Source organism: Pholis gunnellus, assembly GCF_910591455.1.
Source record: "Pholis gunnellus genome assembly, chromosome: 21".
Classification (NCBI taxonomy): Eukaryota; Metazoa; Chordata; class Actinopteri; order Perciformes; family Pholidae; genus Pholis; species Pholis gunnellus.
Genome location: NC_136548.1, coordinates 6,637,024 through 6,651,863, shown reverse-complemented (window position 1 = coordinate 6,651,863; position 14,840 = coordinate 6,637,024). Strand labels below are relative to the sequence as shown.

Genomic DNA, 14,840 nt, shown 5'->3' with positions numbered 1-14,840 from the left:
TATATATATATATATATATACATATATATATACATATATATATATATATATATGTATATATATATATATGTGTATATATATAGGAATCATCCCACCATTCGTGAGACCTTCATCCTTTTGTTTTCCTGGGTTTTTGCCTCAGACTCCCAGAAGCACAGAGCCGAGAGAGCAGCAGCAGCAAGATGGCTATCATACATAGATAATGGTCCACAGCTCGCACTGAGCCGATTCCCCTCAGACCATATAAGATCTCACGCCAATGACGGACAGGTGGAGCATTTAGAGAGGCAGGAAAGCGGCAAAAAAGCTGGTCACCAACACTGAAAATACCAACACTTGTGTCGAAGGAGGAGAACAAATCGTTACTGTTTCAGAGAGAGGTCGCGTTCATCAACAACGGCGTCCGATCGTTTGAATTTTAGAATTTTTCCATGCATCCTCCACATTTCTGTTGTCTTCACTCGCGGATTAAAGCGATTCTGATTCTGAACCGCAGAGCAGATGGTAATCACAGCCTGCAGATTAAACTGCAGTCTGAGGCAAAGTCTTCCTCACATATCTGACAGCGTTGAGGGGAAAGTTGTTGCAAACTAACTCCTGCCTGCAGGTCAGGAGGTTAAAGAGGAAGATTGACCACAGAACTGTGACGGCGGAGGCATTTCCTCTCTCTTGTGATCTCGGGGTGGGAGAGAGACAGATTCAAGTCAGTTTCATCACAGACCAAAGACATGACAGACGGATGATCGGTGTCCGTCATCCGTCCCGCGCTTTGATTGGACGGGAACACTAGAAAGGCCGTACATAAACAAACTCTGTTTACTATTTACCGTATACAGCAGCGGGTTCATATACAGCCCACACTGTGTTCCTCTTAAGCAAAAAAAAAAAACAGAAGCGAGGCAGAGACACAGAGATCCCCACATTAGTAGCGACTTGTAACCTGTGAAATCAAGAAAAAAAGCTTTGAGCGTCCTCTCCGAAGTGGAAGCTTTTGACGGGTGATAACAGAGAACGGGGGGGGGGGGGCCGACACACCCGACTGACTGCTGCTCCGTCCATTAGCAGTAAAGGAGACGTGGCTCTGCAATCCGCGACCCCGAGCACACGCCGGCAGGGCCGGAGAACTAAACAGACGTTGCGGCCAAAGACGCTCGGCGAGCCGGAGCAAGCCTGCTGAATAAAACATGCGCAGGGCTCCCTCCACAATAGGACTTAATGCGCAATCGAGCGGAGCGCTCCTCGCAAACACCTTGCGGCACTCACACCACTGTGAAATTGGGGCTCTTCGGAATCTCGTCTTGCGTATCTTATCTTCTTCTGATTTCGCGCCATCCCTCCCAGCTCCTGCTTCCCGTGCCTTTGTTCTTTTTTTTTTGTGCCCCTTAACTGTCTTTCATCTCCTTTCGCTCATAAAACATGTCCTTGTTTCTGTTGATTCCTCTCCTCTATGAAGTATTGATTTGGTTTTATTTATTTTTTTCCCCCCGCTCGTCTTTGTTGCATCTTTCTTTCAAACTCCAGCACACCCTCTGCTCATTTATGCAACCTTCATTCATCCTGTTTTTTGCTTTACCTTTGAAATCTTCCTCCCTCCTTACCCCTTCATCCTCCTCCTCATCGTCTTCCTCACATTTCTCCTTTTATTTCTTTTTTTCCCCCCATCTTATCAATCTTTCATTGCCGTTCAATTCAAGTCGGCGGGGTGCTGCGCTGTTGTGCTATGGCGGTCCCAAGCCACCAATCAAGCATGTTGTTGAGGCCAGCCACTAAACGCCATGCATATCAATGGAAACATGCATAAAAGAGTTTTCTCACACACACACACACACACACACACACACACACACGTCACAGCAAATTGAGGTTCAAGGTTCATCTGTTTCTCATTATAGAACTACAAGATCGAAAACCAGGGGTAGGAGACGAAATGTCTTTGTGCCTCGCTACACTAACAATCGCATGCATTCACGCCACACACACACACACACACACACACACAAAGTTGAGTTAATCACGCAGTGAGGCCATACATTGTTGATGCGCTGGCTAGGGAGCAGGCAGGCGGCTGACTGAGTTAATTAACGAGTGCTAATCAAAAACAATCTTCTTTCATTTTCTAATCGTTCATAGCTCATTTATCGTGTTGCCCCCCTTCGGATAACAGAGGCCTTTGTGTATGTGTATTGAGAATTGGGGGGGGGGGGGCCGACTCACTGCTGTTACATGGGACAAACAGGGTTTCATTCAAAAGCACGTGAGGCAACATGTGTGGAAATCTCTATTCTCCTCGCTCTGATGGCTCCAATCAGGGAGCTTCTGCTCTGGCTACGGCTCATCATCTGAGTGGAGAACAGCTCTCTGTCTCTCTTTCTCCCTCTCTCTCTCTCTCTCTCTCTCTCTCTCTCTCCCTCTCTCTCTCTCTCTCTCTCTCTCTCTCTCTCTCTCTCTCTCTCTCTCTCTCCTCTCTCTCCTCTCTCTCTCTCTCTCTCTCTCTCTCTCTCTCTCTCTCTCTCTCTCTCTCTCTCTCTCTCTCTCTCTCTCTCTCTCTCTCTCTCTCTCTCTCTCTCTCTCTCACACACACGTGCACAAAAAAATACAGCGTAGCTATTCCACACCTGTATACGGCTTTCCTGAGTTGACTGAGGCGGCATTGAAAGGTGCCGCTCCAATTATGACGGGTAAAGACGCGTAAAGCGAGAGAACAAATCTCTTGATCAGGAATCTCAAGGACGCCAAGAAATATGCATCAGATCCTCTTCTGAGTGAACTATTCAATAGATTAAATGTACAGCATTTTAACTATGTTCATGTTTTAATTGAATATTTCACCCACACACACACACACAGTAATAAGAGCCGTGTGTGTCTAAAAACATACCCAGAACGGACACACACACACACACACACACACACACTCAAACCTATCATTTGGAAACCATCTGGCTGTTTGTGCGTTTGCTCTACTTTCATTTGGAGGGCGCTCTCTGAGCTCTGTTCTTGGAAGAGTCCAGAATAGCACCAATCAGAGCGAACCACGGCCATGCTTCCAGCCCTGCGTCACACAAAAGGGTGAAAAGCGGGTTGCAACTACTTTTCTTCTGCACCCCAGAATTTGCATCCACACACACACACACACACACACACACACACACACACACACACACACACACACACACACACACACACACACACACACACACACACACACACACACACACACACACACACACACACACACACACCAGGTGAAATTATGCCCCAATTCCGTTGAATAGAAATCCAAAAGCTAGCTTTCGTCCTGGAAATGTAAAAAGGAGCAAAAATGTCCCGATTTTACTTGCGGACTGCTCGTGGAGGCGCCGTCTTAACAAAGCGTATCATTGGCTTCAAAGCAATCAGCTGAATGACCGCGATATGAAATGTAAGTGTAAAATCAGACATCAGCAGATGGCGAGGAATACTAATGGACAAACATTTCCTGTTTACCAGCCCTTCATAGTAGCAAGACGAGACGTCGCAGGCCTGGTGACATAACGGCACCAAAAGACGGTCATGACTCATGCAGAACAGTAATATTAAGAAAACATTAGCAGGGTGTTGGGGAGTGTTATTACACCCATTATCCGATTTTGTTCATGATAACGTGGGCACAGTCAGCGCAACACATGTTGAAGGTCTCCTTGTGACTTGACACTCTTCGTTATTTGAATATCATCATATTTCCACTACCACTGTCTTTATTATTTGAATATTCTCACATTTCCACTGCCAATACAGCTCTTTTGAAGCTACGTGCTGGTAGCCTTTTAGCATCTTTCAGCTCTTTGTTTTGGTTTTTACGGCCTACAGCTTTACTGTTTTGATTCACTCTCACCATTCCCATCACTGTAAGCGGATGATGACTATACTTCATTTGTTTCCACCTTTTCTTTATTTCTCATGTAGATTAGCATCTACTTTCCCTTTGTATATTTATCACATGAATATGAAGTAATGAAAAAGACAGATTCACTATTTACTGAATTGTCAAAAGATGCAGTTTCAAAATATTAAATAGTTGTTTTAATTGTGGGAGGAACAATACGTTTCGTTACAGCAGCAAAAAAAAGAAAATGTGAACAATGGTGACCAAAACTAAAGTTAAAGTAAACATTTATCTTACTTATTAAGTGTAAGGAGCATGTCCTCCGTGTTTTAAAGGTCCCATGAGTAAAATCATTTCTCTTTAAGGAATCAACAGAGAATAAAACCATGCGTTTGTCTCGTTCCCCAACACACACACACACACACACACACACACACACACACACACACACACACACACACACACACACACACACACACACACACACACACACACACACACACACACACACACACACACACACACACACACCTCTAATCGATGTTTCTGCAATGACCCAATTTAGCTGCCAGGATCAATAAAGTTCACGTGACCCGGAGGATTAAAGGTGATTATGTTGACAGATCTGCGGGGCGACTGTTGACAAGCGCGTCACTGTGTGACCTGAACAAGCTGCGACGCGTTCAACTCTTCTGACAAGACCAATTTCGTAGCTTTTCTGCTTTATCACACACGTACGTAAACAAATCTGTGGAACGGTTGGCTTCCATCTTCGAACATATGTTTTGAGCATGTGTTCTAAACTCTGTCCAAACGTTTCTAACCTGCTGCTGCCAACACATATGTGCTATCTGAAGATAACCTGTGTTTTACCCCCCCGGCACAGTATGTTCCCTTGGTGGTGATTACTTGTATTATCTGCGAGTCTCCATTTCCTCTCTCCTCGTCTCCTATTCTTCCCTTCTGCAATGACCCAGTTTCCCCCCGCAGGGATTATTACAGTTTCATTTTTATCATCGGCTCTGATCTGAAGTGCTCGGCCTTTGTTTAGCCTTCGCACCTCGCGTCGTCACGCTGAGGTTACCGTCGCCGCGTGCGTCACTGATAAGATGGGGGCAGTGCTCGTGTAGGGGAGGGGGCGGGCGATCAATATTCGGATTACGTGTCGCGGAATGATTTAATAAATATTTATAGGAAGTGTTGATTGTAATAATCAGAATGAGCACACACATTGGATCACAGTGTGCATGTGTCTGTATCCTACATGCACAGACACCGAGCGCACGTGTCACAGATTCATGTCGAGAATACAGACGCAGAATCCAAACCGCACCTCTCACTTCTCCAACACCTGCCATGAGAAAATCTCATTTCCCTAAATTAAACCTGTGGGAAAACTATCTTCATTCGGCACATATTTACTACCTTGATGGCTGAAGTTTTCCGCGGGCGAAGCTCAGAAAAATAAGCCATTTTGTTATGGTGGTCCAAACTTTTTTTTTAAATCACATTTTTAATACAAAAATGTTGTTTTTCCCCCTGCTGACTGTAAATTCACTTCACCTCAACATAATACGGAGTTATTGCAGTTAACTTATAAATGACTTTATGTTGCATGATGATCATTAGCACCTTAAAAACAAACAAACAAAGAAACTTGCCAGATAACTCTTCTGATAACTTCACGGCATAAAATGATTCTATGTAAGAAAAAAAAAAAAAAAAGTGAAAAGAAACACTGTGGGTGGGTGGAGGGGGTGGGGTGTGGGGTGTGGGGGGGGGGGGGGTGTTGTAATTGAATTTGGGTTTTATAAATCGCAACGTGCCCGGCTCTATTCAACAAATAGGTAACAGTTAGTTCAGCAGCTTCAACAGAGTGATTATCGTTTCTTCTCCGAGCCCGGTGAAGTGAGGATTCTATTAAAAATTCCCATTATCTCGGCCTGCGTGCGGTAAGAAGATTGAGTTTCCGCTAAATCTTTGACCTGACAGCGCTTCACCTGTTTTCGCTGCCTGATCCGAGACGACCATCTTTCCACCTTTTGTCAGTGTGTCTTAAACGATATGTCGCTGCGGTGCTGAAGGACGGCAGACAGAGATGCGTGTGAGCAGGTGCCTGCCGTCTGCTGACGTGTGCGTTTTGAGAAGGGGGCGAGAAGAAAACCTAATTATTGCTGCGATCAAAGCAATTATTAGAAAGAAAAAAAAGAAGAAGACTGACCCAGAAACGTCTCAGCTGGAAAGCATCGCAGCTCAATCTGCTGCATCCTATTAAAAGAGTTATCAAGCATTCATAGAGCGCGCACGCACGCACGGAATATTGCATTCATAACGTGTGCATAACCTCTTCACGTGTAGGTGACATATTCCTAGACAGCTCAGGAAAAAACTACTTTTACCAAAGCAAACGCACTGCAGTATATGTGGGCTTTTACATCGACAGCAGATGATTTGTTATTCATATAGAAAGTACACTCCGTGCATATTAAAGTCTGTGATCCTTACTCTGCGGACGTGATTCACACATGGAAAAAATAGTGCTGAGAAGTGCAGTGTTATACCGGAAAATGCTATTTCAATTCTCCAAAGCATTTCTCCGATGGATTGATGCATCGGGTCTTTATTCTGTCAAATCTGCAGTTAAATTCAGGTTTCAAGTCAGGCTCAGCAACGGTCTTCACTTAACCTGCCCGCTGAACTGGTGACTTTCTGTATCGTAAGCTTCAATACATGCAGTTCACTTTGGTTGAAGGTGGATCTTTAATTGATATTTTCATTGGCTCAAACTGAACCTAAGAGGTTAGTCAGCCAATCAAAGCGGCACAAATTACTGAATTGATGCGTCTTCTTTTGGATAAAGACAACACTTGTTAGTTTAAAGAGCATGTTGAAACACCCATGTCTGTTATTTTCTATAAAAGCTCACACACTTGATCAATAATGGAAAAAAAAAGTTGTTAGTTCCCCCCTACACAGCGCCAACATCAATAAATTAGTTAACAAACAGCAGTTTCTTTTTCAACAAGAAAAGCCCCAAAAAACCCTACTGTAATGTTCAAGTGATCGAGTCTTTTGGGTAGATTTCTTTGTACCCGCGAGGAGCCGGTTCCTCATAAATCGGATGATTTCCTAACCTACTCTGGACAATCTAACAGAGGTGAAACTCAGACAGTGAGCTTTCATCACTTTCTTTGTGGACCTCTGAGAACCTTCATTGGGCTCAGTGACATCCTGAGTACGTGCTCATATCCTTCACCACCTCAGAATCCCAATGCGGCCACAACGTCGACGATGTGTTTACACCTGTGAATAGACGTGTCCCTCAGTGACAAATAGACCCTTTTACAGCCAACGTCACGATTGTCACGGCGTTAGCTGTGGAGGCAAAACAAAGGGAAGACTGGAGGCCAACATGAATCACCTCAGAGTAGTGGGGTAATACACATCGAAACAAATACCATCGTGTTGTGTTGTTGGGTGGCAGAATCAATATCACAAACGTTTGAGATGATTAGCTGTGATTCAAGGCTCTGGCGGCTCCAATATCGGCAAAGCGTTTCAGAGATGGAGAGAAAATGACGCTAATAGTTTAGCCTCCTGCTAACCTCCTCAGCCGCCACGGTTGCTGCACCGCAGCAGGCTAAATTATTAGAGCTGGAGAGAAATGTAGGCGAAACTATTAAAAAGATGGAGAGACGGCACGCTGCTGGGCTCATTTTCTGTAACCAGTGTAGCGTCAAAGCATGGTGGATATGAAGTGCTGCAGGATTGAGTCCTAAAAACCTGGAAAGTAGTTTGCATTTTTCTACATTACGGTTCCCTCGTCTCAAAGTTGATGTTTTTCTTTTAATGGGTTTTTGGTTAGATGCCTGAAATAACGTCCGTGGTTAGCACAGGCTGAAGAGATTTCAACGTTTTGTTTTTCGATAAAAAAATACATCAGTAAATACCCCTCTTGTGAATTTTTTTTAGAAAATGGTTGCTAACAAGCGGATAAAGGAGACTACAAAACGTCATCACGCTGACCAGTCCGCCTTAACAACCTCATGTGGCGGTGATGTAGTTAATTTATAGCGTATAACGTTATCTTTTTACTTCTGCCGATTGCATTCATTCTTCAAAAATCCCATTGTTGTTTTGTTAAGGGAATCAGTGCCATGCTAACTTCTGGGGTTGGCCTACAAAAATACGTCATCCCTGCAACACTCTATTAGCAAGCTAACTAGCATACGGCTAATTAGCTAGCTTGCTTTGTGCGAGTGGCATATTGAGAGAAACTTTGTCAGCCATTATATAAAAAGAAAGGCAACAAAACTAGCCAGCGTTTTTATTAAGCGCACCCAAACCAAATGCGACATTGTGTTTACAACAGAAAAGGGGTTTACATGAACTTAAATGGAAAGCCGGAAAAAATTCAAAACTGGTATCAGCCTCATTCCCATGACAACATAAGTTTCTTGTCTGCTTTCTTGTACATCCTTTGACCACAGAGAGATTACATGCACAAAAGCATACAAGCTCATTTCCATGGAGAGAAGATCGCCTTTTTCATAATTTTCTTTAAAGCGGTGTACTTCCTCCTTGAATAACAAACAGACTGGGCCTCACAGGCAGACAGGCTCGCAGTCAGAGCTGTTCTTCAGACAGAACATTTCAAGCCAACGCACAAAGCAGTGGAAAAGTCAAGTTAGAGTCGTATTCACAGAGACGTCACTTGATATTTAAAAATGTGGGATTAATCTACGTCGGTCAACCTGGCACCGTCTTTGTTCCGACAGGAGACACAAGACAAGGACAGATGTCTGCACAACAGCAAAAATAAAGACACTCTGTGAGAACGGGCCTGGTGAAGTTTACTTTTAAGATTTAAAAAAAATCTTTGTAGCATCTTACAAAAATAAGTTTGAACAGATCAGCGTGCTAAACCTTGCAATCTTGCAATTGAGTCTTGCAATGTGCGACTGGCCAGACATGGATCAATGAAAGTGTTAGAATATGCCATGTTTGAATCAATATAGCTCGGAGTGTGAAAAGTAAATCAGTCAGTGTTGGACATGCTGTTAACAGACAGAGCAAGAGGTCGAGCTGGTGTACAGTAAGTTCTCATATAAAAACAGTATTCAAATAATGGTCCGTATTAACAAAGGCCAGACACTAAAACCAGACCATTCTCGCCACTGTTTCTAATTTAAACCAAAATACCGGTTTAATCTATTTATTAATGTCAGTTTTTCCACTTTTTCAATTGTAACAATCGTCATAAACTACCGTCAATTAAATGTAGAACGTACATCTTTCAAATTAAAAGCCTGCCAATGTCAAGGCCGGCATAAAGACTTTTAATGTGAAAAATCAACTGGAGGTGTTGAGGTGCATTCACGGTACCTTAAATTGATCGGGTAATTATTAATTGGTGAATGAAAACTGTACTTCTGTTAGAGAAGAGAAGCAGCAGTGTGGTGAGTATAACATGATGGAATTAGTGTTGTGGAAATATACACTATGCTAAATAAATAAAGAAAACAGGCAAACATGGAGGGAGTTTAGAGTTTGCATGGGAAGCACGGGAAATTAGGAATAAAAGCCTGTCTTTAATAGCAGCCAAATAAAGGCCTGGTTGATGATTAAGTGCATCACATGACAAATACAATCTGACGCCTTTCTCCCTGTGATGGCAGAACAGCTAGTTTCCTGTTTTTGCGAGACGATGGAGCAGCAGCATCACCAGCGGTATTCCTCTCATCACGCGTAAAATGAAGGCGAACAGCAGCTTTTCTTGTTGGTGATCAGCAGCTGCATCATCGCCCAGTGAACCAGTACTCACTCACTCACTCACTCACTCACTCGCTCTCTCCCCCACTAGCAGTGCAGCAGCTTTTCTAATTGACTGCCATTTTAAAAAGTCAATCTAATTGCTTTTTGGTTATCTTGTTAATAGTCTGCTGTTAAAGGGCACCTGCGCCGCTAACATCCAACACAGTGACACAGACCATTTGTCGTATGCCGTTTGGAGCCGCCCACTGACCAACCGAACCACCATTTAGCAATGATGACTAATGAGAAGGGTAAAAGGGGTCAAATTATTATTAAGATTATGTTAGATTGGATAACTCTGTAGCAAACATCTAAACCACAATTACATGGTAAGTACAGGGAGCATGCGAGAGCCGAGAAAATGTTGACTTTTGGATTTCACGGACAAAATGAAGAAATCTGGGTGGGAAAAACTAATGGGGGCCAATCTCACCTCTTTAAAAAGTACTGTCAAGGTGCCCTTAGTGCCAGCAAATGAGAGCATCTTGCACTAAAAGCTTTGAGTGCGTAGCTTATGGAAGGGGAAAAAAAAAAGCTGTCTGTGCTCAGCCTGCCTTCCCTGGTGAAATAAAGATTGAAATACTCGCAGGATGGAAAAGTGAGTGAAGAGTTTGTATTCTGGTCAGAGCAGTCGCTTTGCTCCCACAATAACAGCGACTACGATTCTCCTCGTCTCTGCTCGCAATTCAGTGAAAGGAAATACTGTATGTAACTATGCAACCAGAAAGCATCTAGCCCTGACATTTACAGGTGTATAACGGCTGAGTTCCTCGCGTACTTAAAAAGGCAGCACGGAGCCATAGTAACAAACGAGCGCGTCTAGCCGTCCTGTCTGCCACGGATCGCTGCACAAGCATACATTGAGTTAACAGCGTCTGCTTCGATTCAACCACCTCCAGTTTAACACACTGACTCGCCCGCAGGTTTGACAGAAAATGTACTGAAACTACATTTCGGAGTCCAGCAAATGTTGGTGGAAGGTGATGAATAGTGTCGCAGAGGCTGACGCGACATGGCAGACTGTGGTCAACACATGACGTTATGGCAGAGATGACTAATACTCTTACACCATGGTATTGTTACAGCGCTGAAACAAGATGATTAATAGATTGGTAGATTAGCAGAAAACCAATCAGTGACTACTGTGACATTGACTAATCACTAAGGTAATTAATCAAGTAATAAGAACACGTCTACAGGCATGCTAGCACCCCCTTAAGGCTGTACTTGGGCACAGTGGTGCTTTGAGCTGAATGCTATCATTAGCATGCTAACATGGTCACAATAGTCGTGTTTCTGTTCAGTTTTTAAGCATTAATTAATTATGGAAGTCAACATCTGGCGAAACAACATCATAGCTGGTTGTAATCACTCTATTTGCATTTCTTTTTTTGCAACGTTTTATTTCACTTAAAATGCACTTGACAATGCGGACATAGGAGGTTTAGCAGGTATGATGTTTACCAAGTTCACAGTCTAAGTTTAGCGTGTTCGCATTCTAACATTTGATCTAATAAACACTTAGCACAGCAGAGGCTGATGGGAATTTGGTCATAAAGTATTCGACAAACTGAAATGTAGACCTGATCACCACCTTTATTTTTACAATTCATCCTGAGGGAAGTATGAAACACAAAGAGAGTGTCTAAAATTCTTTGGTTGTGGATGAACATGTCGTGAGTTCATTTCTCCGTTACTTCTGTTCAAATCTGCCATTTTGAGCAACTAAGACTTTGATTTCAACTTCACAAAATTCTTCTCTTTTCTTTTCCTCTCGACCTTAATAACACGAAGGCGAGCACCAGCCAAATCAAAGAGGCCAAAGGAGGTTGGCAATCTTCTCGGTGATTGTCTGGTATGTAGAAAGTAATTATTGTAACGTCGCTATATTAACATGCTAATGAGCTGCCCTGCATGACGTACTTTTAATCAGGATTTGGCTCCGGTGTCTTGGGAGTGTTTATTAAAAAAGAGAAGACTACGTCTTGTAGGTGTTTCAGATGAGCGGAGTGAGATACTGAGCGATGCCCTGTGCTCTGGCTTTGTACACCCGGAGGGGGGGGGGGGGGGATAACAGCATGGCAGAATGAGCATTAAGAATTGATGTTCCCATCTGGAGGAGAGGAGAGTTTTTCCTCCCTTCAAGAGATGATAAGAACAATCCTTTCATTTAGTATCAAATGAAATGTGTTCCCTAATATTGAATTAAAAAGAAGACGACAGAGGGTGGGAGAGAGGGAGAACAGTGCTACTGCAAGCTATTAGCAAGTGTAATTTAGGACATTTCCTATTTTAGAGCTGGGGGAAAGCCAGAAGGATGGTGACAGAGTGAGGCTACTGAATGACACAGAGAGAGAGAGAGAGAGAGAGATTATAAAATGAAGAGATGATGGGACAGATGGAGACAGACAGTGAGAGCAAACAGGACAGAGGTTGTTAACACACAAAGATGCATGCACATACCAGTATCTGATCTGTATTTCCTGATATCATCATATCGAAAGGTTGCCAGGCACACGGCGTGTTTGCTAAAACAGGGTAAATCGCTGCCAAAGAGAAGCAGGAAAGACGTAGAGTAGTGGATGCCAGTGGCTCCCATAGTGGGCGCCGCATGATTTATTTAGGTTTTTCTTTACATTCTTAATATTCACCACATCGAATGAGGCGACATTTACATTAGCTGCATTCATATTTAGGAGACGACGCAAAAACGCTTTGATCTCGGCATATTACGTCGAATTCATCCTGCTGGAATTGACGACTGGAGACGACGTCACACAAGGTTTCTATGAATACAGCAGTCAGAGATATCGACTGTCACAAGAAAAACATTTGTCAATGTTAACCGGGCTCAAAGAAACACTATGCAATCCATTCATCCACAAACAAAGGCGACGACTTGGCTTAAAGCTAAGCGGGGGGGGGGGGGGGGGGGGGGGGGGAGTTGACTTTGGGATCAATACCAATATTTTCTTTATTCTATCATGGTATAGTTATACTATTGCTATTTTTGCCAGTGAAAACATCCTAGTAACTGTCGAATTTGTTCCCGCGCGCAAACATCTTCTGCTGGAGTGAGCTGAGCCGAGCAGATTGATACGATCGCTGGGTCGGCCATGTTTTTTAGATTGAAAAAAAAAAAAAAGGACGCATTGCAAACAAGTCCTTCTTAAAATAGTCAAGAACTAGACGGCTTTGTGCTGCGGATGAATCTATCCGAGGACGAACGCTTAAGGCCAAGTCAAAATCCATCTTTTCCAAAGACTAAGAGAGGTAAATGGAAGAACACAATCAACGCACGATTTTTTTTTGGGCCCCTCGCTTTTGAATATCAACTTCATTTTCACAGAGCCTCCAGACACAGGAAAATAAATCGTCCCTTTCAAGTCTATCAATACTTCTACAAGACACGAGACAAAAGACACCTCTCCCTGGAATCAGCCAAAATGCTGCTCTTACTCCTCTTTGGTGCTGATCCATAATGGATGAGTGGGGGGTGGGGGGGGGGGCAAAGACCATTGGCTCCATATGAGCCTCGGGAACAAAAGGCATCTTTAATTGAGCGATTCCAAGCAGAGGGACAAAAGAGGAGGTGGTGAGACATTGAGAGCGATGGCGCTCGTTATTTGTACAACCCTCTCTGCCGCGGTGACCTTATCAACAGGTTCGGATCACTTCATCCCGCGTCTTGACAGAACGGCAGAGGTAGAAAAAGAAAGACGGCGTTATTTCCCATTGTTGTTGTTGTTGGTCCTCTCGTCCCACGTCTTCACCGGTATCATTAGTCAAAGCCTTCGTCAAAATCAATGAGCTGCTCGGGTGTTTTCGCCGGCTCGAGGTCAGGCCATGGCACAGCGGAGCGAGATGTCTTTCCGAACTGTTTAACAGTGTACATCTCATTTCCTCTCAGGCCATTACTGTAAATCTGCATTACGGAGGCCTGTCGGTGGCCGTCTGCCTCTCCTCACACCATTACAGACCAGCACACACACACACACACACACAGACGCCACGCCGGAGACTCGTGGACACACTGCCATCTATGGGTAAAAGACGTCGACCTGGAGAGAGCCGGTGCGTCCACGGTGCAGAAGAGCTTGTCCCACTAACGGAACGTCACGCCACCTTTTACTCTCATCAGCGTCCATAACTGAGCTCCTAACTGCTCTTTTATTATACCGCGGGTCATCAAGTTTTAAGTCTGTGTGCTCTGTGTATTTGCAGACGTGCAGAGCAGCAGATATTATCAATATTAAGCAGAGAAAAGAGTTTGTTTTGTCACTCGTGTTTTTTTTTTTTAGCAGCCAGAAGTGAATAAAATGAGGACAGTGGATTAAAGATTTTGTTCTTTTCTTTTCGGTTGAGGATTTTTCTCGCTGTGCTGTTTCTGCTGGTGCAGTATCTCATCTGCTGCTGCGAGAAAACAATAGAATCTGCTGTGACAGCTTAGCATTAAAGTCAAAAATCTCCAGCCCAATCGCAAGTAAAAGAACAATCCATCCAATAATCCCAAACAAAGTTATATTGAGGCCTTCTTAAATAACAAGCTGACAAGACATTACATCAAGATCTTTTCCTGTCACGACCGCTGCTCATGGTGCTGATTCTGTAGCGGTCCAGAGACAGAAGGTCATTAGTTTGACTAATCTGCCTCTACATCGGTCTCCCTTGTTGCTAAGTAGTGGAGACGCCAACGCAACGCTAACCTCACTGCAAACCATCTCCGGTTCAATGCAGCAGAACCAGAGGTATCGCATTTTTAATCACGTGTGTGTTATTAACCTCCTCAGGTTAACACTCTTAGCTCTGTCAGCACTCTTGCTATAGCTTGCACTGCTCTTGCTATTAGCACTGTTAGCTGCTAGCCTCCCGCTCACCATGTTGAGAGCCGTGTGGAGGCAATGCCTCAATCACAGATATGCTCCGACTTTGAATTCAGCACCTTTAAGCGACATTATAAATTCCTTACAGCACGAAAAGTTCCTCACCTCACTGCGGTGTGAGAAAAGGACCCTCGAACACCTCGAACACAAAAGTTGAACAACTTCAACTTCCCAAGGTCATAAACAAACACAACCTACTGCATACGTTATTTAATCAACACAAGTGGCAATTACGCAGGAGATGAGGGTGCTATTACACACTAAAGTTCAGGCGAAGC

At 43.7% G+C, this 14,840-nt stretch overlaps 1 protein-coding gene across 1 annotated transcript in view; it reads right to left on the bottom strand.

The window, feature by feature from the left end:
* The window catches only part of snx29 (sorting nexin 29), a 118,532-nt gene that overhangs the window by 60,667 nt on the left and 43,025 nt on the right, over positions 1 to 14,840 (bottom strand). The gene's annotated exons all lie outside the window — the stretch shown is intronic.